This window comes from Labrus bergylta, chromosome 22 (assembly GCF_963930695.1).
Source record: "Labrus bergylta chromosome 22, fLabBer1.1, whole genome shotgun sequence".
Lineage (NCBI taxonomy): Eukaryota > Metazoa > Chordata > Actinopteri > Labriformes > Labridae > Labrus > Labrus bergylta.
In genome coordinates this window covers 21,431,762-21,459,350 of record NC_089216.1, presented here as the reverse complement: position 1 = coordinate 21,459,350, position 27,589 = coordinate 21,431,762, and the positions used below count along the sequence as shown (strand labels likewise).

The 27,589-nt window shown below is 40.6% G+C and overlaps 1 protein-coding gene and 2 long non-coding RNA genes across 4 annotated transcripts in view; 2 read left to right on the top strand and 1 right to left on the bottom strand.

Moving 5' to 3' along the window:
• The window catches only part of kdm6ba (lysine (K)-specific demethylase 6B, a), a 107,715-nt gene that overhangs the window by 56,547 nt on the left and 23,579 nt on the right, over positions 1-27,589 (bottom strand). Inside the window, exon 4 of the mRNA XM_020642778.3 lies at positions 2,397-2,460. The gene's annotated coding sequence lies outside the window, so the exon portion shown is untranslated. The remainder of the gene's footprint in view (positions 1-2,396; positions 2,461-27,589) is intronic.
• On the top strand, positions 479-6,946 carry LOC109990605 (uncharacterized). 2 transcript variants are annotated; one of them, XR_002278257.3, is made up of 3 exons: positions 479-890; positions 2,075-2,118; positions 4,986-6,946. It is a non-coding gene; the product is annotated as an uncharacterized lncRNA (long non-coding RNA). The 2 variants fall into 2 exon arrangements; XR_010665029.1 differs by having other exon boundaries at positions 479-1,465.
• Positions 9,683-18,378, top strand: LOC109990606 (uncharacterized). Its single transcript, XR_002278258.3, has 2 exons — positions 9,683-9,866; positions 18,141-18,378. It is a non-coding gene; the product is annotated as an uncharacterized lncRNA (long non-coding RNA).

The following is a 27,589-nucleotide window of genomic DNA, read 5'->3' as shown; positions in this document are numbered from 1 at the left end:
CTCGAACCTTCAACCTTCTGGTTGAGAGACGACGCCCACTTAGTATAATATTAGTTATCACTGAAATGAATGCTGATTTACCATTATTGATCCTCAGCTGGCATTGAGCGGCAATTTTTAGTCACGCAACAGCAATGATGTCACTGTCTGCAGCCAGCAGGTGATGGAGTTGTGTCTGAGATGATTTTTAATTGTGCACTATATAGTCCACTACAGATAACCCCCTATATAGAGAGTATGGAGTACATTCCCTTATCCACACAAAACCTTAGTTTGTGAAAGCATTTCCAATATGTTGAGCCCAACCAATGGGCATCAAAAGTCTGCTTCAGAAACTAATGGATGACATCACTAAGATGATGTCCATGTTTATATACAGTTTATATATTCAGAATAGAACCTCCTTCATGATTTGAACAGCTGTTTTAATTTGACCTTTTGTCATGGTCCTTTATTGGCTATGTTCAAACAAAGTGTTAGGAGACAGTAAGATTCTTCTTCTTCATCCTTATCTGCCTGTTTTGTTAATTACTTTGGACTGGTTTTCATGGGGAGAATAGAGAATGGGTTTAAGCTGTGTTTACTGGATTGTCCGATAGTCTTGAACGCACCATTGCTGAGGTGCGCTCAGAGCGGTGCTCTGTCGCTTTAAATTACGTAATACGACAGGTGAAGTGGCAGCTGACGGAGGACCCGTATGGACGCTGACTTGGAAGCTGTCGGACTTAACAGATGACCCACTACCATGAACTTGTTTTAGAAACCAGCCGTATCTTATGTGATCCAGCTACAACAAATAAAACTGAACTCAAACACAAAGCTTGGGCTCGTCGCTCTAAAAGCCGTCCGGTGCGATCAGGCCGCCGGTGCCCCAGCAGACCCGCGTATAGGTGAGCTGACCTAACCTTATGTTTTCCCTATGTGAGAATCAGTCCTTTCCGTACCTGTCATCTCTTGACTTCTCTGTCACATTTCAGGTTAGGGCTATTTTTTTCTTGTTTTCTATGTGTAGCCGGTGCTAGCTCAACAATGAAGTTGTTACCCAGGACGTCCTCAGCACAAATTTGGGTGATTGACTTAGTGGTCTTTTCATCCGATTTGCTGCTTCATGTTTATAACTCTCTCTGGAAGATAGAGACACTTCCATGCTGAAGTAGTAGAATTATCATGACCAGAAGAAAGTTGAGGATTTTTGCTGTGAAATTTGAATGCAAACCCCCTAAACCCATTCTGAGTCTATTGAACAGAGAAAAGTCACCGCTGTAAGCTGCTGTAGATGTAAAATTGAAGCAGCTCATGAAACCCAAATTTCATCATGTCGGGCAGGAGAAGGACTGCAAATTGTGATGTGTGATGGAAATATCACAGATTGCCAGTGAACCCACTGGTATCAAGACATTTAAATTCTCCACCATGCCTCCATTTGCCTTCCACTCTCTGCGAGCTAAACCCCACCGGCTCCCAGGTTTGATGCATTCTTTTCTCTCTCCCTTTCATCCCTCCTCTTCTTCATCCTCTCTTCTCTCTTTCTTCCCACTTTTCATCTGATTAAACATCTGCCTGGAGTCTCTGCCTCCCTGTCTGTCGCTCTGTCCAGAGGAAGACATCAGCATCCCTGAGTGCGCTGTTAGTGTAAGGACCATTCTATGAGGCTGTAGAAGCTGCCTGACCTGTCTAACACACATACATAAGATTATAGGGAAGAGTGTGGAGACAGGCAGGAACAAGAGGTGCAAAGCATTGTATGTGTCTGCTGGAGTGAGAGTGTAAAACCATGTGTTACTGCTGGTGTGTATGTACTTTCTGTGTCTGTCCCGTTTTCTGTTTTGGCTTTCATCACAAACTGATACCTTCACCCATCTGTTCACAAAAGAGAGTGGGAGAAGAGAAGAGAGCTGGGAGCATGTAGAGTTGGCAATCACTCTGCTCTTCTTCCTATTAAGATGGTCTCTTTCTTTGTCCTCTTTCCCCCTGCCCGTCTCCCTCTCTCTCCTCCTCCTCCGCCTTCTCTACCTCCTCTCCTTTAATCCCTCCTCCTCTCTCTCCTAACAGTCTCCACTCTTCTTATTTTCAGATACAAGCAGAATGGAGCTCACTTTTCTCTAAGGACCCCAGCAGGTGTGTGGTGTGTCTAATTGTGCAAGAGTGTTTGTGAGTCTGCAAAATGTGCTTCAAAGTCCTGCACACGAGAGGTCTTTTACTGTAAAGTGAGATTGTGCCATTATGTGTTGCTACTGTAGGTGTGTGTTAGCTTTGTGTGTTTGTGAGTGTTGGAGATATCTTGTTTCCTCAGGGGAGTCCAGGCCCATTTCCACTGTCTGCTGTGGCCGACCAACTCAGAAGTGCATCGATAATCTATTATGGTAGAAATACACACAAATACTTGTTCCACTCACCTGCCAGAGCTGAGCACATTCTGGATGTGTGCTGACATCAGGTTGGGCTAGATGTTGCCTGCACCTGAAAAGCATAAAGTTACAAAACATTAATTGGAGCTTTTAAAATATCAACATCAGCAGAATAAGTTGTTTGGCATTGGCAGAGAAGATTACATACATACTCAGCTCTGCTGCTCATCCCACAAATGCATGTTCCTTACAAACGTGGCACCATTTAAAAAAATAAATGAACAGGCTGTCCAACGGTATAAGATTTATTGCCAAGAAGCATTCTTACAACAAATAAATAATCTACCAAACACAAATTTCCTTACTTATAGGGAGATGTTGAGATTGTAGACTAGAGAGTAATAATAATATATAACAAACTTCAACTAATAGAGGCAAAATGTCTTATCTGTTATAATCGATCATCAACATTTGAGCAAATATGTATCACTAAAATCAGAGACAATATTTCAGAAAATACAGAATGTAGAGGATTTTAGTATCTGATGTAATTTTCCCTGTACATATGAAAATGCCACACACTTACAAACACACAGAATCCAATGTACTGACCAAACACAAAAACAACAACAACCATAAGACACGCACAAACAACATACGGCCAATGGAAATATATAAACGATATAAAAGATAAAGCATGATGTAAGACAGTGAAATATCAGACATCATGGTAATTAAGAGCGTGTTTATCCAGCAGTTAAGTAGGACAGGAGGAGCTAAGCCCCAAACATGCAGTTTGTTTACAAGAACACAGTGGTACACAGGATAACCTCTTTATAAACACCATCCAGTAACGTTATGTTGAACACTATACACAGGGCTCAAGTTGTTTTTATAGGAATCTTGTTCCATTACTTGGTAGACACAGCATTAAATATAAAAACAGTAAATAACGGATAGAAAGGCACTTAGAGGTATTCCATTAGGATTAAAGAAAGCCTGGTTTAACTGGTACTTCCGTTCCATCACTGTGGCTTATATGAATCTCTGCTGAGTTACCATAGCAACATATGCTGGTGAACAAGTCTGCTCTGAACCAGGCAAACTGTCAAGCTTAGTTTAGCCATAAAAGAATGTCTGACAGGTAGAAACAGACTCCAAAAAGACCGTTCTGTGAGGTGAGTTTCAGTCCTCATGTCACTTATATCATGTCATCAGTATAAAAAAGCCCATGAACTCAAGGCTCACATTTTTCTCCAAAATCAATAAATAAATACAAAACGTATTTATGTTAAAAGTCACACATCAAATGCAATTACAAGTAAGAAAACAAAAGAGAGAGAGAAAAACACCACTATTCTTCCTGCCAACCATGGCATGTCCTTTTATTTATTTATGTCCTAATATTTTGACAATAAAATAGACATAACCTATCTTCGTACCACTGTGGAAGAGGTATTTTAGATTTCATTTGTTTGCTTAAAGATAGAGACTCAGTAGCTTTTTCCTAAAATATAAAATGTCGACTTTTCAAAAGTTTTGCTGCTCAATCATCACTTCTGGGCCTCCATACATGTGTGGTGATGACAGCGTATGCAGAGAGCCTGTCCTCTGAACATATTGATGTTCTTTTTGTTTTGGTTCATACAGGATGTGTCTGGGCGGTGAGCTGCTATGTTTCCTCCAGCCAATGACAGAGTTGATGTAGTGGCAAATAAGAGAAAACATAATCTTGAGTCAAAATGCCAAAAAGCTTTTTCTAAAACAAGTGTTATATGTACCAGTGGAATCAGAGTTTGCCTGCTTTCTGTAGGAGGAATGCCAAACACTGGCGGTTAGCTTATGCTAGTGTGCGTAGCTTGCAGTGAGTGTGAGCTGGGGGGGTGAGTTGTTTCAGGTTGGTAAAAAGGCACTCTAACGTTCCCCCTCTCTGTGACTCATTTGATCGTCTTTTTGTTCATCCATTCTTTTGGGCTTCTTATAGACTCCAGGTGTGTGTACCAAGGGACACCGTACCCTGTCTTCAGTCAGCCTTTATTAGATAAGGCTGGATTCTTGTGGCTTAAGGCTCATGGAGTTAGTTTCAGCCCAGCTTCTTTAGCTGTTGATGGAATACCCCCTGGTGTTGATTTTAATCATTCATTTGATGAACTTTCTTCATGTATCAATTTTGAAAACTGCCAGAATACAGACCTATATAATGCCTCATCACAATCTGATCAATGATCCAAAACCTGAGCATTTTAATAAAGGAAAATGAAATGGCATTACATCCTGCACATCCTTAAATCTTGGTTGTAACTGATGTGAAAATTGGTCTTGCCTAAAAACCAAGCAATCATTTCAAGTAAATGCTGAAATATTCCATCATCCACCATTTTCTTTTTTGGATAATCCCTGGATCTTTGCCTTTTGGAATTCCTCCACAGACTATCCATCTGTGTTAAACCTTAAGGGTCATGAAGAGGGATGTGTGTGTGTGTGTGTGTGTGTGTGTGTGGCGGGGGGGGAGTCTTGTTTTAAAAATATTTTGGATGTCAATGAAACTTCATGGGCTTGCAGTTTCCAGTTGGATGTGTTTTGTGCTTGTAGAGGAATGCACTCACTCTGTTATAACCCCCCTCTTTCCTTTACCAGGTCTCCCTCCTTTCCTTCTCCTACTTTAGGGAACAGGAGCATGAAGGTAGACACAGACAACCGGGCTAACTCACAACAGCTCCTGTGATCAGCCTGACAACAGCCTTAGGGCCCACACATGGGCACACACACATACACACAGTCACAACAGAAAGACATTTTAAAAAGGGACCAAAGAGGGGCCCAGGGCAGGAGCCCTGAGGCACTCCAACTTGGTGACACAGCAGCAGCAGTTCCCCTCCGTGCTACTGGTCGACGTAAGCACAACCTGGAAGCTGCTCCTCTCCTGTGTGCTGACTGAAACAATGACTAGCCCCTCGCTCTCTAATTTACAGGGAGTTGGCTCATTCCTCTGAGTGGAATGTACAGTGGGAGCAGCTTGCATTTCATGACAGGGTGGAGAGATCCTTGATGAGGTGGGGTGGTTTGAGTGGGGCTGGGTTGAGGGTGGGGTGAGTGAGTTTTTTTTAAATGACATGTCATTTTATGTTTGTTGTTTTATGATGTGCAGGGGTCAAGGAACAGAGCACAGTATCTGATTTGTACTGTACTTGTTAAACTGTAGGGAGGTACAACCGGCTGTGTGGAACTTTGAGCGACCAAACCTGATGTACAAATCTACAGTTCCATCTAATACATAGATACATTTACTTTCAGATAATGAACTACGTGAACAAAGGACATATTAAAAATGGAAACACTGACATCCCTATGAGAGCTGATAGAAATACCCAACAAACACCTGTGATTGGGAGGACATAATCTGGAAGCTATGGAGCCTTCCATGTAGACAAAAATGTAAGAAAACAACATCACAATCACTCAGAACCATGTCACTTAACTACTTCAATAGCCGGCAGAATGCTGGCAGAATGATGCAGAAAGCCTTGTTTCAATGAGCTGTTGCAAAGTCTGAAAAAAAGAAAATGATGTTTTCCTCTTTGATCTGCTCCTCACTCACTCATTCAGAGTTAGTAGATAAAATAGTCTTCTGAATCTTCAACTTAATCAACTGAGGAACTAAGGATGAGGCTATTTACTGCAGACAAAATACATCAGTGTGTATGCAAGACAAGGACAGGTGGCACTAAAGATACTGTACCTGTCTGATTACTCTGAGTACCAAATCAGAGCTCAATGTGCTCAGCTCAGAGTGATGTGGTTAAACGGGCTTGAGCTTGTAAAACACTTTTAACACGGCACCAGGTCACACCACATACACACTGATGACAGAGGTCACTAATCCAAACATACACATTCACACACAGCAGCGGGAGAACTTTATTGTTCTGTGTCTTGCCCGAGGATACTTTGGGTGTGACCAGAAAAGCTAGGGATCGAACCCCCAACCTTGAGATACGACACACAGCCGCCTGTTTGTTCATCCCTCTCTCTCTCTCTCTCTCTCTCTCTCTCTCTCTCTCTCTCTCTCTCTCTGCGTGTTTAGGTCAGCTATAGGTCAAAGTCAAATGGATGAAGCACAAGTTTAACTTTACATTTCTTTGTTGGGATGAAAGTTATTTAATACATTGGTATGATTAGGTGCTATGAGCAGAACAAGAGTAACCTACCACCTTTTGATTGAAGCTTCCCTAATGAGGCCACAGCTCATTTCACAGAAGACATTATTATGAGTTATGTCTGTCTTAATGAGAGCTCTGACTTTACTCATGGTCCAGGTCCTGAGAATCAAATAATGTAGACGAAGGAGAAAAAAACACTTTACCAATCAATGACCAGACAAATAAATGACCAAGTATCAAGAAGAATGTGTCTGAGCCAATATGGAAGCAAATAAATGAGAATGTTTTAGTAAACACTAAGTACTAAGTCTTTATGGAAAAGACACAAATATGTTCATGAAATGTTCAGTGTTGTATTATTTTTATTAGATTAGACAAACATGGAATTAAAATTAAAAAAAGGTGTGCTTGCTTTTGAACATTACAGAAAAAACACCTTGTGTGGTGTATTTGTCAGTTTTGTCATTTATTATGGGCAGTTATTTGATCATACAGATATATGGATGCTGATGAGCAACTTCTGCTTTTTTATCATAATTATTAAATAACGGGATGCATGAAATTTGTTTGAAAGAGACGACTCAAATGACGCAAAAAAAAAAAAAAATCAGCTGAGAAGGAAAATAACAAATCTGGGTTATTTTGGTTCAAAAGCTGCAGCATGTGTTACACACTCCTTGTAAATGTGTGTGTATGTGTGTACTTACATTTCTAAATTTCACCTCTGTCTTGTTGTCTTTGTTGTGATACAGAGGGCTGACTCCTTTTTGGATGGATGGAGATACAGGGACGAATAATGACAGATTGTAGTGGTAGTTGTTTTAATCTTTTGAACTCCATTACATGATTCTTTACCTGCTAAAATGTTTATCATGCTGTGACAGTGAGTATTATTTAAAAATATGTTCTAATGAAGCTGTAGCATCAGTTCTGTCAGGAAGACTATGTGAAGACCTTCATGATCGGGTCTATCACTCATTCATCCATTTTGTGCGCTCACTTTTCCGTTCTCAAGCTGTCAGTTTCTGGGGCTGTCATTGGATAATCAGCTGTCTCTTCGGCAGTACTTATCTAACCGATGGCATGGCGTTCCTCCCTCATCTTCAACCTATGTTTTGTGCGCCCCTCCACCTCCCCATCACCGTCGTCTTTACAGAATCATCATCCATCAATTATTCCCCGATCCGCTCTCATCAATTCAGCAGCTTCACCACCACCAGTGTCTGGACTCCATGGGGGGATTTATTTTGTCGACACTCAGAATTGTCATTCTCCAAACACATCAACTCCCTCTCATAGAATAGAAGTATTTCAAGTCAATTTATAAATAATTTTCTTAATTCACTTGCCTCTCCTGATTGAACTATGGTTTAGAAAAATTGGATGCAAAATGAAGAGCGCTAGCGTTAGCATGCTAGCACAACAATGCAGCTTGAGTTTTTTTCGTTTCATGCTGGTGCTCAAGGGCGACACAACAATTCTACAACTACAATTCACTTAGCAGACGCTTTTATCCAAATCGACGTACATCAGAGAGTAAGTACAACACAAGCAAGGATCTAGAAAAAAGGGAACAATGTCAGTAAGAGCAAACGATCAGCTTTGAGTCTGATTGGACACACAGGTGCTGACAGGAAGTGACTAGAGGAAAAGCACAACATTGAGGGCAGTTCTTGAGAGCTCTAATCAGTATAGAAACCATTTTATAAGTCATCATTATCAAACAAAAACCATCATCATTACCATCATCATCATCATCATCAATAATATGGAGACCATCATCATTAAGTTAGTAGGTATTCATGAAAGAGCTGGGTCTTTAGCTTTTTCTTAAAGGTGCACAGGGACTCTGCAGATCGAATCGAGTTTGGAAGTTCATTCTACCACCGGGGGGCGACAGAGGAGAAGAGGGCGACAGAGGAGAAGAGTCTAGTCAGAGACTTAGGACCCTGTTGTTGTGTGTGTACTAGTTTAAAAAAGTTGCATATTCTTCCTGTAACAAGACTGATGGAGCACAGATCAGGGATGTTATGGACACAGTGTAAAACTCTAAACTAAATCAAGACCAGGATTTTTTTTGTTGCAGTTTCGAGACACAATCAGTGAAGCTATGACACACGAGACTGGTTTGAATCCTGCAGTCCACCAGGGAAGACGGGCATCTGGACGTTACATTTTCAGAAATCTATATGAATGCAGAGACACAGACGAGGCAGAATCCTGGGTCAGAGTGTCACAGTGAACCAACATTATTCCACAGAGCAAATATGGCTTGTGTGTGTGTGTGTGTGTGTGTGTGTGTGTGTGTGTGTGTGTGTGTGTGTGTGTGTGTGTGTGTGTGTGTGTGTGTGTGTGTGTGTGCGCAGTGTCACTCTGTCTTTCTAGTAGCAGACACAGGCTTGTAAGGGAGGCGTCACACCTTTATTTATTCATCAACCTGCTGAGAACCGTCAAAGAGAGACAAGGTCAATACATTATTACAAACACACAGGCACACACACACACACACACACACACACACACACACCCTTTCAGTCTTCCTATAGAAAAGCCATGTATACAGCACATACTTCTCTAGGATACCTCTGCCAACAAAGACTGTAATGACTTGTGTTAAATGGTATCACAGTACACACACGTGCTGTATTTCACAGACTTGTTGGCTGAATGGGTTGTGAATCTGAGCCCAGAAAGCACACACACACACACACACCCTATGAGCTGCTCCAGATCAGCTGAGTCAGCATGCCAAGATAGAATAGCCCTGTAACCTGGAGACACATAGCTCACATGCTCATGATCAGTACACTATTCTGACACACCCAGGGACAAAGAACATCTACAAAGACAAAGGATCAGACACACACACACACACACACACACACACACACACACACACGAGGTAAAAAGACACTAAACACACACAGTTTGGGTAACACAATCATGTGCATGTGCTACTTCGCATCTGGCTCCTCTTAGACTGAGACACAAAAGAAGTAGTATGTGTGGTGTGTGTGTGTGTGTGTGTGTGTGTGTGTGTGTGTGTGTGTGTGTGTGTGTGTGTGTGTGTGTGTGTGTGTGTGTGTGTGTGTGTGTGTGTGTGTGTGTGTGTGTGTGTGTGTGTGTGTGTGTGTGTGTGTGTGTGTGTGTGTGTGTGTGTGTGTGTGTGTGTGTGTGTGTGTGTGTGTGTGTGTGTGTGTGTGTGTGTGTGTGTGTGTGGGGTTGTCATTTGGTCAGTGCTTTGATAGCTGGTGGACGAGGAGGAGAGCTCACCATGAGTCCAGACAGGAGAAGTGAGAGGGGCCAGCTGCTGTCATATACACAAACCACATGCAGCTGTTCAGCGTCTGCCTGAGAGGTACATGACACACACACACACACACACACACACACACACACACACACCATAGCAACAGACGCAGCCATATAGAGAACAAACCAAATGACGTATTTTTGTAGGCCAACCCTGAAGTAGCATCTCCATGGGGTCTAACGAGAATTCTCCTATGGGATTTTTTCATTGGATTTTGGATCATTGCAGAAAATAATCTCTGTGGTAAACACATGTTTGTGAAGCGTAGGCGTTTTGTTCATGAGGATAATCTTCACTGATGAACACCATTTTATGATGTTTGAAGCGGTAATGCGGCCGACAGAAGTAAAAAGCTAACATTTTGCTACAAGCTAACTACACCACGGTCACATGACTGTGACGTTACTAGCGTTATGCTTCAGATGATCTCCGATAAACTAATCCACATAGCTTAATAAATAGTTTACTCACATAATATTCACCTAAAGATTAAACCTACAGGAGACATCTCCGACTAGTGAGAGAATTCCCGGCCTCTGTGTCTCCGGCGTGATGACGTTTAATGTCCCCGACAACCACTGTAGTCACATTTAGCCTCTTGTTAGCAACCGCCTTTTTAAAGACGTGTAAAAACTTCAAAATTCATAAGTGGGGGTATTACCTAACGTAGTTTATGTGGTCTAACAAAACACCAACATATCTTCAGCTTGTGTTAACCACAGACCTTATTTCAGGCGTCTAACCACAAACCCATTCAAAATCCCTGTTGACTTTTAGACGTTAGACCCCATGGCGCTCAAATGCTAACTTACTGTATTGGTCCGAATATAAGACGGCCTTTTTCACCATCGAAATAGGTCTGAAAAAGTCGGGTCGTCTTATATTCGAGGTCTAGTATTCAGAGAGCAGCTCTAATTGTTCGCCTGTCCCTTTAAATGTCAATACACATGACGCACTCTAAGAGGAGCAGGGCAGCGACGACAGTGAGAGAAAACACAGCGGGGCGGAGGACGTGTGTGAGGAATAGGAGACATCGGAGGAGTTTGGCTAGTTTTAGTTTAGCGGTAGTTTAGTTAAAAGCGTTGCCTGTATTTCCTCTGTTATTTAAAAATGTTAAAAACATGTTGATAATATTGTTTGATTTTTAATCGATTTTAGTTTTGAATCATACTGTACATAGTTCACCCTTGTGAAACACTTTGTGTTGAAAAGTGCCGTAGGCCTATACCGATAAATACGGTATGTTAATTATTATTATAATTATTAATACAACAGGTGTTTAATTCAATGTGTTTTTAATATTGTTATTTTCAAATAAAATGAAGTTCTTTAAAAAAAGTTCTTTATAAAAACAAGATCTGGTCTGCAAATCTTTTTTTCTAAATGTGAGTGTTGAAAAACGGGGGTCGTCTTATAATCAGGGTCGTCTTACCAATATAGTACTTCAAGGTTTTAGGACTCATTCCTGTGGCGCTCTTTCCAGTCTCTTTATTACTTAGGCAGAGGACACGTGTGTGACACTTTTTCTAAACCATGTTGCATCTCTTTGAAAACCCTTTGGTTGTGTGTTTGAGTGTGTGACATGTGTGTGTGTTGGATACAGTGACCTGTGAGTCATCCAGCTGATTTTGGGTCTGACTCTAGGATAAAAATAGCAGTGTGTGTGTCAAACATAGTTACAGAGTAATGATGAAACAATCGTCTGAACCAGCTGCAGCTCCATGAAGCACAAACATTGTCATAGTTCCCTCTCTTGTGTGTGTGTGTGTGTGTGTGTGTGTGTGTGTGTGTGTGTGTGTGTGTGTGTGTGTGTGTGTGTGTGTGTGTGTGTGTGTGTGTGTGTGTAGGGCCGTCAGTACGTCTAATCTTACTTACCCACACTCTATCTGCTGGACACTCCTGTGCTAGACTCCCCAGGTCACAGAGACACAGAGGAGGGGGGTTGATGGGAGGGGGAAGAGGAAGGTTGCTGACCCGAGCGTTTGATGTAAAAGTTTGGAGCAGACCAAAGGAAGACTTCAAACACTACAAAGAATTAAGAAGATTAACTTCCCTATACACACTTCTTCCTCCACTGGAATACAAGCACGCACGCACGCACGCACGCACGCACGCACACACACACACACACACACACACACACACACTATCAGACCACGATGCGTCAGCATGCCCTTCAGTAAGGGATATAAAAAAAGTCAGACAGAAAGGCCCCTCACTGTATCTGCCCTGCAGGCCATGTCTCTTCTGTCCGTGCATGGGGTAACTTAAAAACAGATCCCCAGTTGTTTCTGTATCAGTCAGCTTTGTGAAGGCGGTCTGATCTGAAGGGAAAGAAAGGGATCCCAAGTCGTTCAGTGAGAGCTGAATTCTGTAATATGATGCGCCATGGTACCCTCAAAAGAGGCAAACTGAAGCCTTAATTAAAAAACAACATCATTCAATTATATTGAAACACACATTTTAACACATCATGTAAACTGGACTGTGTGTATTATTGATCACATGTTACCAGTTCAAGGTGGGAAATTAAAACCTCCTTTACTAGTCTGCAGTGTTTATAACACACAGAGGCTTAATGGTGGGGGGGAAGTCGTTCCACCCCTGATACACCATCAGAGGCGGTAACAGAGGCATCAGGGAGACGGTGACAATGTGTAGCCAGCAGGGTGGAACAACACTAAGTGTGTGTGTGTGTGTGTGTGTGTGCATGTCTGTGTGTGTATTTGAAGTTCCTGCTGTTTGTTTCGGGTCAACAGCATTTCACCGTTACTGGAGATCAGGGTGAACTTTGTCATGGCTCTGTTGCGGAACTGCATTGTGCGAAGGGTTAATGTTTCAAACTGAGTAGTAGTAGTTTGGTTTTGTTTATAGTGACACTTCTAATTGACTATCATTTGGTTTTACAGCTTTTAGGTGCAGTCATAACATCATAAGCAGTTATGATACCACAAAGCAAAAAGCTGCTTTCTATTTGGAGCCTAAAGACATGCAGCTTTACATATTAGAATGCTTTATATAATCTGGTTCAACTATTGGCATACTTTTACTTTATTGAGAATTATTACACCAGTTCAGAGAGATCTGAAAACAGGTACTCAGTTTTTAGGAAATTTGGTGTGAGGGTTATAAGGAGCAAGCAAGGTTGAGAGGTGATGGAGAGGAGGGATGGGGGGAAACTCTGAAGGCAACATCACATCATAGTGAGAAATGCAGGGTTAAGTTGTGTTTTATGTAGTAAAATGTATGTTTGTGTCTTATGAAGTATCAATATCATTCATAGACTTGACTTAATAGTTTTCTTGCTGTTTGAGAACAATACTTAGATTTTGAATACATGTAAATGTATCTTTTCTTCCTCAACGTTTCTCAGGAAACATGGGGCCATTGTGTGTCAGGAAGCAGATCCTTCATGCAAATCAGAGCAAGAGTAACATAAAGGTCGGGGTATGGCTGAACTTGAAAAAAGACTGTTGGTCAGAACAGCCATATCGACTGGCAATAGCAATAACCTGCTGTTAGAGGACACAGGCTTAATAATCCTTAAACTGGGGATTATGGCACACATTTAATAAGAGTCCCTCCTACGTCATCCAAACTCATATATTGACCTGAGTTAAAACTAAAGGGGAGGGGTGTCAGGCACTGGGGGCTGCTGTGGTTGGTAAAGTCATTTAGTTGTCTCTCAATGTTGAGGGTTCGATCCCCAACTCCTGCAGCAACATGTCAGAGTATGAATGGGATTAGTTATTTGTTAGGATCCCCAAGTTTACCCGAGAGCTCAGGGGTCCTGGGGTCCACAGTTACTTCACATGTACTCACTACATGTCAGCCTCTACCATCAGTGTGTGAATGTGTAGATGTGACCTGCGGTGTAAAAGCACTTTGAGTAGTCAGAAGACTAGAAAATGCTTTAGTCCATTACCATTTACTGATTAACCATCAGGTGGTCCAGCACTGCAGACCATCATCTAAAGCAGTGGTTCTCAAACTTTTTAGACTGTGTAACACCTCCGGAAATATCTGGCTCTCCAAGTACCACCATTATGGTAGATGTTAAAATACACTGTAGGCCTATTTCTACACACATTCTACGCAGGAGGTTATTTATTATTGACTGTTGGCAGCCACACTATAGGACTACTAAGGGCTAGCGCTAGAACAGGCACTTAAACTCCACACAGCATTGACATTTGCCCAAATCCCCAAAAAAGTGCAGCACAATAAAAATGACAACTTTATACCAACAACCTGTTTGAGAATATTTAATCTCCAGTGTTTCCCACTAATAGACGATACCTGGGCCCAAGTATATTTCAAACCTCTTCTTATTTAATTTTTCATTTATTCATAAAATTGCTGCGTGCCTGAGAGAGCGAGAGGTAGCGGGGGAGAGAGAGAGAGCGAGAGAGTGCAGGCACGCGCTCCGCAGGCTCTGTGCAACCAGAGCCGCTTTATTACAAGTCTCTGCGTTCAACATAGCAAAACTGCCTTTTAAAAAAAAAATCCCTCTCGACTCCTGAGGAGCGTAACACTAGAACCGCCAAGACCGTGTGATGGGCGGTTTGGGTTTTTATAATACAAATAACTCTTTTTAAATAAAAACTACGAGCCTCTCATCCTATGACTTTTCTTAAATATGTGTCCTATATGTTTTCTGAAGCCTATGTGTAACTAAAATAAAACACACAATATTTCTGAGCATTTATACCTCTAACCGCCGCCGCCTTCATATTGACAGCAGTTGAAAATGATACATATCCCTGGATTGTTTTAATTTTTAATTTTTATTCGTTATTGTTTCTATTTATAAACTTCATATATATGCGCAGGAATTTAACAAAGAGCGACAGACAGATAGGATATACAAATAGATAGATAGAGACCATAGACAGATAGATACATGATCATTCTAGAGCCGGTAAAGGAACAGAGAGAGGAACACCTGCGTGTCAAGGCCAGTCTGACGTCAGTGCCCACTGATCCACAGCATCCACAAGAGCTGAGAAGGAGGCAGTGTCAGACAATCACTCACTGCAGGAAAAATATGACCATTGTCCTGCAAGGGTTGCAAGCGCCCTGTGAGTGGGAAGTGCACCGTAAAGGTTGAGCACTTTTGCCGCAGGTATGTGCATTACGTGCCGCGGCGCTGTCCAAGGTGCCGATCGTTGATTTGTTCATCTGTTTGTTTGTTTGCCGCTGCATCTGTTATGGATTTCTGCAGTTCTTTTTGTGGGCTATATAGTTTGCCATGCCCATAGATAGCCGTATTTTTTTGTTGTAGTTGTTGTTGTTGTTGTTGTTGTATTTGGCGTGCGTGTGTGTGTTGGTCAATGATTTCCTCTATGTCGGGAAACAAACCCAGTTTCAGAGAGGAGGAGGAGCATCAGTGTTTATCTCTTTTTTTGCAGTGTTTTTATTAAAATGCATAGCCTAATATATCCAATATTATAATAGACTAAAAGTTCTGTATGTTTCAGTATTGTAGAATGTGTTTTAGCAACGGGAGACGTGGAGCAGCAGTGAAAAACAGCGCACTAAAAAAGCCGATAGATATTGTAAATTGACATTCAACATTTAAAAGGTTACCAATCCTGCCTTATGCTGATAGTCTATTTGGTTTGTAGATAAAAGTAAGTTATATTTAACTTCATCAAAAAAATGCATTATTTGTGTGCTTCTGAGCACAAACAATTTCATTTGCATATGCCGTCTGAAAGACGGCTGCGGCGCTTGGAGGGGGTCTAGAATGTTGGTGGTCCTAGTGTTAAGACAGCAAAATAGAGCAGAATCACATCAGCTTCAACTTTTCAAAACGTGAGGTGTACTCCTGTTGTTGTTTATGCCTGTGCATGTGCGCGAGCAAAAATTGAGCAGATTCAAGTTGTTTGTTGCAAAAACTAGATTAATTTAGAGGGGAAAACACATTTGATATAAATACAAGCCAATAGATACAAGACAGATAAGATAAGATAAGAGTATGTCAAAAAAAATAAAAAAATGTTGTTTTATGCTGAACGTTTTTCTTTTATATATTGTGGAGATTTCTTTGCGTACCACCACGGGGAGCCCGTGTCGTGTACCACCGGTGGTACGCGTACCATAGTTTGAGAACCACTGATCTAAAGTATGCTGTTCCCTTTTTTTTAAGATTTATTTTTGTGCCTTTATTGTAGAGATAGGACAGTGTAGAGTTGGAAATCAGAGAGAGAGAGAGAGAGAGAGAGAGAGAGAGAGAGAGAGAGAGTGGGGGAGAAAGTCAGAGTGCAAATTACAGAGCAAGTTATTGATCTAATAGAAACTCTGTTAGGAACTCGTCTCCTCATAAGTTTGGGAGTCCTTAGTGGCAGCAATGTGGGTGGTTGTGGACACACACGCATACGCACATGCATACACACACACATGGGTGGGTGTTCAGTGAGTTAGTGAGAATGCATGATGTCTAATATATAAACCTGCATGGATTTCGACATAGGTTTAAAGTTTGACAATGAGTCTTTATATGTGTTCAGATTTAAGGAACAATGCCTTTGAGTGTGCAAATTGAGTTTTTAGAAAACTCGGATGCTAACATTCATAATCTAGACCAAGAGGTTAAAGATCACAAACCCTGAATTTTGAGCGTATAACTTAAGGATAAGACAGAATATGAAGAGGAGGGGAGATGGGATGGAGTGATAAAGTATAAAAAGAGAGACACAATGACCCCGAGTGAATGAGAAGGAAAAGAAAGAGATAATGATGGAGAGATAAACACAGAGTGTGAAGTGTCTGGCTGTGTCCCAGCTTTGTCTTGAGTCTCAGGGGAGGGAGGCTGGCAGAGGCAGGCAGGCTGGCTGCTCTGGCACAGGGCCAGAACACACACTGTGCCACGCTGCCCAGGAAAAGCCCCGGCCTGACACTGATAGGGGGTTGAAGTTCGGCTTGCTCTTCAAAAACACTTCAGCAGGCACCCCGGGGGGTCCACTGTGCCTCCAGCTCGACTACTTCAAACATCTGGTTCCCTAGGCATAGTTACTGTTACACCAAAATAAGTAGAAAAACACTAAAAGTTGGGGCCTGAACACAGCCACCTGCCAAATGCATGATCAAAACACTGGTGTCAAAATATCTAGAGTAAGATTGTCTGACTGATGCTCTAATTTCCACAGTATTTAAAACCAATACTCCAAAAGCAAAGATATTCCCTTCATGACCATGTAATGAAGAAAAACCAGAAAGATTTTCATGTGCCAAGGGAGAACAAGAAAATGGTATGCAGATTCTCTTGTTGAATAAATAACTTCAATGAAATGGATGAATTGATAACCATTGACAAAAGTTTGCACATGGATGGCTAATATGCCTTTCTGATAGCCCTGTCTATGAATACTCCTTTAAAATACAGTATTTGTCATGTCATTTCTTTACACATTTGTTAATTTTCAGGGTTATTACCCATGTTTTTTAACTAACATTCATTTCCATCTGTTGAGAAATGCATGCATCACCCAGAAAAAATATAGGAATGATGTTGAACGTCAAGATTCTTTACCCATGAGTATTCATCATCATCTCCAATCAACCCAAAATAATATTAACACAAATGATCAAGACATGCTTGGACAACTTTGAGAAATGAGTCCAAGTTTGATAAGCTTCAAATTATACACAAAGAAAAAAAAAAGGGAAAGGCAGATGTTTTTTAGCCAGAAAATATTCCTCCTTCGATCAGTGTGGCAGCTGCAGCAGAGGTTCTGAAAGACAGAGCAACAGCAGCATTGGGCCCAGAGCTGCTCACCAATAAAGAATATTTCACAAACCCTTACTAACTGAAAACCCTCCTTAAATCAGTCCCTCTCCTTCTATTTCTCAGATCAGCACAATGCTGTCTGTTCTCGTTTTCCCTGTTTGTTATTAAGTCAATCTACTAGAATGACTGCTTTTCAGACCAAAGCTGAGGAACAGCTGTTTCATACATTCATACCAAGATGTACAGCTTTAGTTAGGTTTAAAAACATGTTACAGTACATAATCCTCAACTGCAATAACAGGATATAACAAAACTGAGATCATATGTTTCAAAAACTACAAACTTGCATGTTCTCTTTTCTTCTCTTTATTTGCTTTGTTAGAACTCCTAATTTTGAATCCCTCCATTTCAATGTTTTATCATCATCTCTCCTGCAGCTCATTTATCTTTGTTGAGTAGATTTACTGTACATAATACATGTGTGTGTGTGTGTGTGTGTGTGTGTGTGTGTGTGTGTGTGTGTGTGTGTGTGTGTTGGAGCATGGATCAGCCCCAGGGCACATTTCTGACTAAACTCCATTTTCCAGCTGCCTGGACAAGCCAATCAGCCACATACCTTGGAGCCAGTGTTTCCGGAGGATGGGAGAGGACAATCACCACAGCAACATTACATAGGGATTACATCATTTCTAATGGGACTGTTCTTTTGTTAGATCTTCACATACTTTGGCAGATGTTGTGTGTATGTGTTTTCACTCATATCCAGTGTCTTCAAAAATTACCTCTGTGTTGAATGTACAACCACTAAAGCTCAAGTTACTACCAGCCCTTCCTCTCCCTCTCTCTCTCTCTCTCTGTTCAGATATAGTGTTTCCACTGGCTCCAGACAGAGAGGCCAATACTCCTCCTCTTCCCTCACCTCCATCTCACCTGACAGGCAGGCAGGGAGAGTCAGATGAAATAAAAGGATGATCTAGCACAGACAGGAAGTGAAAAAAAGGAGGAGGAGGATGAAGAAAGTGAATGGGAGGGAGGGCTGGAGGTATAGTAGACACACAGAGAGGCAGAGATTCATATACTGGGAGAGAGAGAGAGAGAGAGAGATGAGAATGAATGATTGTCTTGTCCACCTGCAAGATTACCATAGAGAGAATGAACAGAGGAGACACACACACACACACACACACACACACACACACACACACACACAACCAGAGACATTAGATCTGAGCAGTCAATAGATGGAAACCTAAGATGGTGGAAGATGGGGGGGGAGGGGGGGGGGGGGGTCATACACTCCCTCCTGGCTTACTCATCAGGGTCATGCACACACAAACATAGACCGTGCCCTTCCCCCAAACGAGCACCTTATTGATAAGGTCACTGACCGAGGGGTCGAATCCTGGGGACAGAGCCAGAAGTGGATGGATTGAAAAAGGTATTGGCAGGGACAAAAGGAGGGATACAAACAGCAATAGCTGGTCTTTTTGAACTATAAATAGAATCTTTTGTTGAAACATGATTACAAACAGAATTTAAAGTGACTGTTAATTATTATTCTTTTAAGTAATTAAATGGTCTAGTCGGGTCAGATTGTGACAAAGGAATTTTCAGCATGCAGACCCAACAAGTAAAATATGGTTTTAATCCTGTAACTCATCTTGAAGTGCAAATTCTGCATGGCACAGTGAGTCACTCAACAAGTTCTGTGGCCAAAGTTTGACCTATGATGTTCAGCGTGAGTTCAGATCACTTAATAAGATTATAGCCCCTTTTACAAAGCTAGTTCAAACAGGACTGTTATGCCTCTGTTACACCTCTCTGTCTGTGTAAAAGGTAGGAAGCAAAGATATTCTGCAGTTAAGCCTCCAAAGTAAGTTAGCTAAACTCAATTTTTCAAAGAAAAAGCTGAATGTTACTTATTACAATTAATTAGCTCGGACTTATTATGTTAGTACTTTCCCATTTGTTTTGATCAGGACCTAGTAAACAATTACACATTGTGCAAGAAAGACCAGGCCACACAAAGCCTTCCACAGGGGGTGTGGTCAAACACAGCTCATTTACATATTTAAAGGTACAGACACAGAAACAGCCTGTTCTGAGCAGGGCTGAAATAGAGGGGTTTATAGACATGATCAAATACAGGATCAGAGTGGATGTAGAACAAGAAACTTCACACACATGTTTTGGAGAGCTCTGAGACTTATTTACACTGAAGAGGAGGAGAATATGTGCCCTTAAAGGAAGAATGTGCGACTTTTTGATCCAGTAGATGTCGCCCTTGAGCACCAGCATTAAACCAAACTGCTGTTTGTGCGACACCTCTGCTATTCTGAAGCGTCCGCTCTCCTCCAGAGACACACCTCCAAAACCAACCCAGTCTCATGTCAAAATGTGTAATACCTACGTTGGTCCACAGCACAAAACGTAGTAGTTTCACAATAAGGGCTCTAAAATTATAACATGCCTACGTTTCCTTTTGTGTATTCTTTTGTATAGGCATACCTCAGGTCACATGACTGCCCGGTTTTCCCCTGGCAAAAAAAAAAAACATGGCGGACATCCCTTCTATTTTCGGTGGAAAATGCAATATTTTAAGATAGTTTGAGGCTTAAGTGTCGTTTTGATAACCTTTCTGGCGACAAATGTACATTGTATCTTCATAATCTTTGTTCAGTTTATGTTTATGATCTTTAGTTTGTTCGTTTCTAAGAAGATTCTTTCAGGTCTCGCTAGAGAAACGTTGGGACGTTACATTTTCTACTGTTGGTGGTAGCTATGGACGCTATCAACAACGAACCGGAAGAAAGTGGAAGTTCGGTTCGCGGTTCTTTTTTTGGCGGCTCTGGTTCCGGAATTTAATTTTCCCATTCAAATCCTCCATTGATTTTTCACAAAATCCTTATATGAAGAGATTGGCGCCTGGAACCAAGACAATAAGCTACCCCAACACTCGTGACTATAGTACATTCAATTCGGCACCAAAACGGCGTTAAAAACGGAAACAAAGGTATAAGTTCAAGACTGTGTACCGTATTTTCCGCACTATAAGGCGCACTTAAAAGCCTTTAATTTTGAAACGACAGTGCGCCTTATAATCCGGAGCGCCTTATATATGGATCAATTGGTTAATTGGTTGATCCATACTGGTTGTACACGGCGCTCAGCGACACTGACTCGGATAATGACGAGAGGGAGCCGGGCATGTTGGATGCCGTACTCGCCCCAACTGTTCAATTCGGACACTGAAGAAGAAGAATTCGAGGGATTCGTGGACGGGGAATGAACTGAAAAAGTGAGCTTTACGTGTTATACGTAACTGAACAATGTTGAGTTATGCACTAACGTTTGAATTAGCGGTATCAGACTGTGTTTCTTTTACGTGTTTACAACTGAACAAGGCTGGGAGATATTGTGAATATGCACATTAACGTTCGAACAACGTTGAGTTATTGTGAATGCACTACGTATACAACGTAGTTTTATACGTATTTATATTTATATATTCACAATATCTCCCAGCCTTGTTCAGTTGTAAACATGTTCTATTCTATGCGCCTTATAATCCGGTGCGCCCTATATATGAAAACAGTTCTAAAATAGGCCATTCATTGAAGGTGCGCCTTATAATCCGGTGCGCCTTATAGTGCGGAAAATACGGTATATCATTTTTGTCCAGAGTCAAGGAACTACCCATCCCACAATCCATTGCGATTGATATCGTTTATTCAGTCTTTCAGGTCTCGCCAGAAAAAACTTTGGGATGTTACGTTTTCTACTGTTGCTATGGTGATATCTATGGACGCTATTAACAACAAACCGGAAGGAAGTGGACGTTCGGTTCGCGGTTCTTAAAACGGGTTACATCAGACCCTAGACATCAAACTAAGCTCCTATGCAATAAATAATGATTTCTGTTACATTTTTATGGATGTCTTTCATTACAACCAAATGTAATAAAACTATTGGAATAGATCGATGCATATTAGCAACATATAAACTATAAAATGTAACAATCCTTGATACATAAAGACAATACTGTACAGTTCATGTGTGATTTATATGATTTTATTTTACAAAATAATCCTGACAGATTAATACTATCTTTTAAAACAGGTTTGATTTGACCACTTTTTTACAATATATATAGTCTAGATTATTTTACAAAACCCATTCGGCTTTAGTAAATATTTGATATAGCGGGTAGATATACACTTTTTACAACCCTAATTATGTTCCCTCTGTGCACAACGCCAGACATAAATACCAAAATTCCCGTTTCTAGAATAACAGTCAAAATATCTGAAATTAACTGATATATGTACTTTATTTTAACATAGATCATATATGTACTATGCAATAAATACTTCGGCCACACAAGATCTGTGACATATTCAGTGAATATATCTTTTGTAAGCCTTTTATAATCCTAGTTACAACCTTTTTTTGGAAACGGAAAAGACTACAATTATGGCGCCATTCAGTATGAAGCTGTATGACTTGACTCTGAGCAATTGCAGTCTTTTAGACAAATCTCAGTGTTTCCCTTAACTAAGAAGTAATATATATTTAATTGAGGGTACACAGGGGAGTTTAATTGAATGGTTAACACATTTATGTTATCAGATATTTAAAAATTTAAGTTAAAATACATTTATTAAAATGTTTTTTAACCATATATAGCAGCTCCCCCTGCTGTTTTGGTGAGCTGACTACCCTCACATGGTACTTTGTTCCAAGACCTCTCTAAAACAGTTATTCCCATGTCTGTAGCCCCTTTTGTTGCTGAGGTATAAGCCTTCAAACATGCCCTTGGGTCAAGGTTCAAAGGGCATTATTTCAAAACAGGGGTCGTGTTGAAACCTCATCTTCACATATGTTACTTTCCAGGATGAGACCTTTCCAACAATGTATGTCGTTCAGCTCTATGCCAAAAACTTAAATATTCTCATTTCATAGGGGTCTTGCAGTCATACTTTCATAGAGCGCTTTCAAAGCCTAGTAAATAAAATGTTTATGTTTTTATTTTTATTTTGTTTGTTTGTTTTGGTGTAAGTATATCATAAAATCTGGGGAACTATATGCTTGTAGGACAGCCTTAAGTGCTTGGTTTAGAATTATGGCTAAAAGTAAAAATCTCTCTCACCTTTAAAAGGAGTTTTTAATATCAGTCTTTTTCACAAAGCATACAGCATATAGTGGAGAATGACCCTCTGTCTTTTGGAACATTTTCACACTTTTTAACACCCTTTTTTTGATGTTTTGATAAAAGTGTTTCAATAGTGAAAGGTTTGGCAAATTGAGAATGAGGCCTTAAGTGACTTGTGGGCTCACAAAATCTCTCAGAAGAGACCTAGGAAGTTGAGTAAGTGTAAGTGTATGAAAAGGAGGGCGTTGAATCGATAGTGAACTAAAAGTTACCAGGTGCGCGCCCTCGACCTTTAAACCAACAGTGGGCGTGACTGCACGATTGCGCATGTCAGCAGCACACTGGCAGACCACAGCATAATGGCCTTTTTGAATGGGTTTTTGCTTAGATTCCTGGAATGAGATCTTTGGTTAACACAGATTTAAGATGTGTTTTTGCAACCAACCTTAAAAAACATCAGTAAATACCCCCTGAAAGATCTAATAAAGAGGTCGGTCACAAGTGACGATTATCAATACGTCATTATTTGATGTCAGTGTCATGCGCCTGTTTGTAGTTCTTATCGCCGGCCGTTTACTTTATTGACTGCATTTTCTGGTATTAATCTAATCCGTCAGGATTATTTTGTTAAATAAAATTATGAACTCATATAAATCACACAAACTGTACAGTATTGTCTTTATGTATTGTTACATGTTATAGTTTATAATGTTGCTAATATGCATCGATCTGTTCCAATCGTTTTATTAAATTTGGTTGTAATGAAAGACATCCATAAAAATGTAACAGAAATCATTATTTATTGCATAGGAGCTTAGTTTGATGTCTAGGGTCTGATGTAACCCGTTTTAAGAGCCGCGAACCCAACGTCAATCTGATAACGGGACACCATTATGAAGCTGCAGATGCAACGTATATGCACAAAAAGCGTAATGATTGATATGGCGCTGTTTAGGACTTGCAATGTAAGAAAGGCTAAAGAAACACTTCCATATCCACAGTTTTAATGACTTCTTTTGGCAATTTATACATGTGTATTTAATGTTTGAAAAGCAGTTTTCATCACATAATTTAAAGCAATACTGAGTTGTTTTGCTGCTGATTTTGGGAAATAACATTTCAATCATTATATTCAAGATTATAACATATTTGTTTAAAATTAACTTAGTGTTCTTTCTGGGTAGCTAGCAAAAAGTTTCTTGCTTCATAACAGACAGAAGCCGAAAATAAGTACTTAAAGGGGCAAAATGTTGGAGGACAAGGAAAGAGTGAAGAGGTGAAATAAGAAAGAAAGATAATCTGTGTTGCCTCTCTAGCTCGGTCTCACTCTTCAAAGTCAGCTTTATCTTAAACAGCATAATCTCCTCTCTACTTTGCTTTCATCTTTCTTCTCCCTCTCAATACCCTCAAACCTTCTCTCTCATTGTCTCTTTCATCTAGGAATTTGTCACTCCTCCATCGTCCTCTCTCTGTAGAGGGGCAGTCAGCAGTGATAAACTGTCACTGCAGTGAAAACACAGCAGAGGTGATGGAAAGACATGCTCAGTTGTGTAGCCAACTTATCCGTGTAAACAGACAAATATTGGCAAGAACAATGTGTTCTGTTATTCACCATGACACCTGCTCTACCCTCACAAGGTTACTACTTCACTGTTTCCTTCATATTGAACATTTTAATTTTTTCCTCCTGTCGTCTGAAACTCAGCCTGTAGAGCAACAGAAGGGGGGGAGAGAGAGAGAGAGGAGAGTGAGAGAGGAGAGAGAGAGAGAGAGAGGAGATAGAGAGAGGGAGAGAGGAGAGAGAGGAGATAGAGAGAGAGAGAGGAGAGAGAGAGGGGGAGAGAGGGAGATATTTGATTTTTAAAAAACCTTTATTTACTTCTCAAAGAGAAGTCAGATTATTTCTTCACCAACAGCAAACAGACAAACAGCAAAAATCAAATCATTCATTTTGATTCAGCGACGGTGTAATATTGGCATCACAGTCTAAATTCACATGCTTTTTTTGGCTTTACAAATGCACGGCACAGCAGGGGCTCCAAATATATACACAGTCAGACATTCACACACACACTGACACAGCGCTGCACTTTCTCGCTGTCACTCCACCGATCCTGTCTCGCCCTTATAACGCTTAATAACGTAACATTAAAGCAGAATAGGGCTACAGAGAGAGAGATGAGGCTTCAGACAGGAGGAATAGAAAAAAAACATGAAGGTAAAAGGAAAAAAAACAAAAATGGAAAGAGACAGGGATCGGCTCCTCATGTCCTTTTTACTTCAATTTCTGAGCTGAAAGCAGCAAGTGTGCATATCTGTGTGTGTATGTGTGTGCTTTTGTGATTTCTATTTTTAAACCACTGAACTTGGCTGACTGCTTTATTTTCTTCCCTGACTGCACACGAGGAAACTTTCTGAGTGTGTGTGCTCTTTGCACGTGTCTCATGTTTTCCATTGTAATAGAGGAGGGAAATGTGTGCACGGTTTCCTGACAACAAAACTACATTCAAGAAAGCATGCCTACATTCACCCATTCCTTTTATATTTGTATTTCCATCTTCCATTAACCCTCATTCTGTTAATGCCACCTACATCAATAAGGAGACTACTCATGATAACTCAGATGGAAGTAGTGGTGAGCAGAGAGCACAGCTCCAGCTGGGACTCCTACTTCTGATCTCATCTTTGTGCTTTCTTCTCACACACAATCTCATACACACCCAAATCAAGCACACAGACACACACAGGTTAAACGACCAATAATGCCTTTAATTGTTTTGTTTCATGAAGTGAGTGAGTGCCACCCCCCTTCCTCCTAATTTTCACTCCACCTTACTTTCCCTCTACTTTATTCTGTATAACTGATTGTCGGAATTATTATGAATGAATGATTTGGGGCTGTGGGATGGCCAGGGTAGATGTGTGTGTGTGTGTGTGTGTGTCTGTTATGTCATCTCAGAGCCAGCACGGCTCTATTAGTGGAGTTTGATTCATAAGTAGGAAGGCTCACTTCAGCGATTCCCGTGGCAGCCATCGGCGCAATAAATTCATTACACACACACACACACACACACACACACACACACACACACACACACACACACACACACACACACATATACATACACACAAACTACAATGTCAGCAGAGGGACAAAAAAATGTGTCTGTGAGAGGGAAAGCTGAACAAAGAGAGGATGAAAGCCAGGAAACAGGAAGTGATGAGGGAGGAAATTAAAGGAGGAAGGAAACAGAAAGGGGAGGGACAGAAATATGTGTGGGAAGAGCTGATGCTTTGTTACTGTTTCTCCCCACTTGTGGGATGACGTACAATATTCCTACCTTTTCCAAAAACGAACAAAAAGGTCATTCTTTGTATCGCTGCTGCCTCCTGGCAGAGTTCAATCATTGATGACTCGTACCTCACATCTCCCTTCTCATCTAGCTGTCTCCATGTATTAAACTCATCCTGTTATAAATAAAACAAATCATTCATGACTGTGACTGATGATACGCAGCAGTGTCATCAGTGGATGCACACGCAACACCTCAACCTGTTCCTGTACAAAACGAGAGTCATTAACACCAAGGACATGTATTACTTTATTAAAGAGAAAGACATTTCATTACAAATTACTTTTAAAAACTCATTGGCCATTATTCAAATACATTTTAAATATTTTCATAGGAATGTTCACAGAGGGACCCTGATGTAGTTTGTTAGCTAGATGCTAACACATAATGGACATTTTACTTTAATACTACAAGCATAGTACTTTTAACTTCAGAATCTATTTTACATAGTAATGCTCAATAAAATCATAGTTTGTATAGTCTATAGTCCTTTTCAAAATGGGATTTTGCAAATGCACCACAACGTAGCTCGATGCTTTTTTCTTCTTTTGATAATGGCAGTGAGCAAAAAATGTTCAGATGCGCTACAGCCACCATCTAATGATAGTATACCGCAGTACAACTAGGCGCCACTAAAAGTCATGTGATGTGAGGATGTGATAGCCAGCTGCATGAAAACCTTGATTTATTTATGAATTAATTAGTCCAAATATTCAAAAAATGATGACCCATCTCTACTTTATTTATGTACAGATCCACCACTTAGAATAAATACAGTTAAGTTAAGTTGTTGTCCAGGGTGCGCCAAAGCCAAAATAATGACAGAGGACCTTGGATTTTTATTTTAGCTTTGTACAGGGGTTTTACAAGAGTTGGAATGGCAATTACTAAAGCAAACAAGGCAAAGCATTCTGGGAATGATCAGTAATGAAAGACACTCATTGGAAAGAACAAACATATTTAACATTGTGAATTTTGAAGTTCATATTACTTATGGAGCGTCTGTTGTTGTAATAAAACATCCTGACTATGAACTGTTTATCAACTAGACTCAACAGAACCTGAAGTGAAGTCAGTAAAGAGGAAATAAGCAGTTGGGGATATGGGGGGGGAGGGGAGTCCTACATGACGCCAGACTTGTAAATGCCACCTGGCTCGGGTTTAAACACAACCTATGCAACTAGAGAGTTAAAAAGACCCTAAAGAACTCCATGAACCCATAGATGTCAAATATACACAAAAAACACCCCTCAGCCCTCGACACACAGAAAAGACAGGAAGCAGTTAAATACACAAGATGTGTGAGATGTGTGTAAAAGCTCAATTCATGCACAGACTAAGAAAAAACAATAACATAAATAAACAAACAAACTTTGAAGCAGACTGAAGATACAAACAGACTCGGTGTGCAGGGCTTCTTTGGAACAGCCCCATGCACCACACAACAAGCTGCATGAAATATTCAGTGAATTTTCCAACATGTGCTCTTTCCCCTTTCCATGTGTAGAAGTGCGAAAAAAAAATGTAGAGT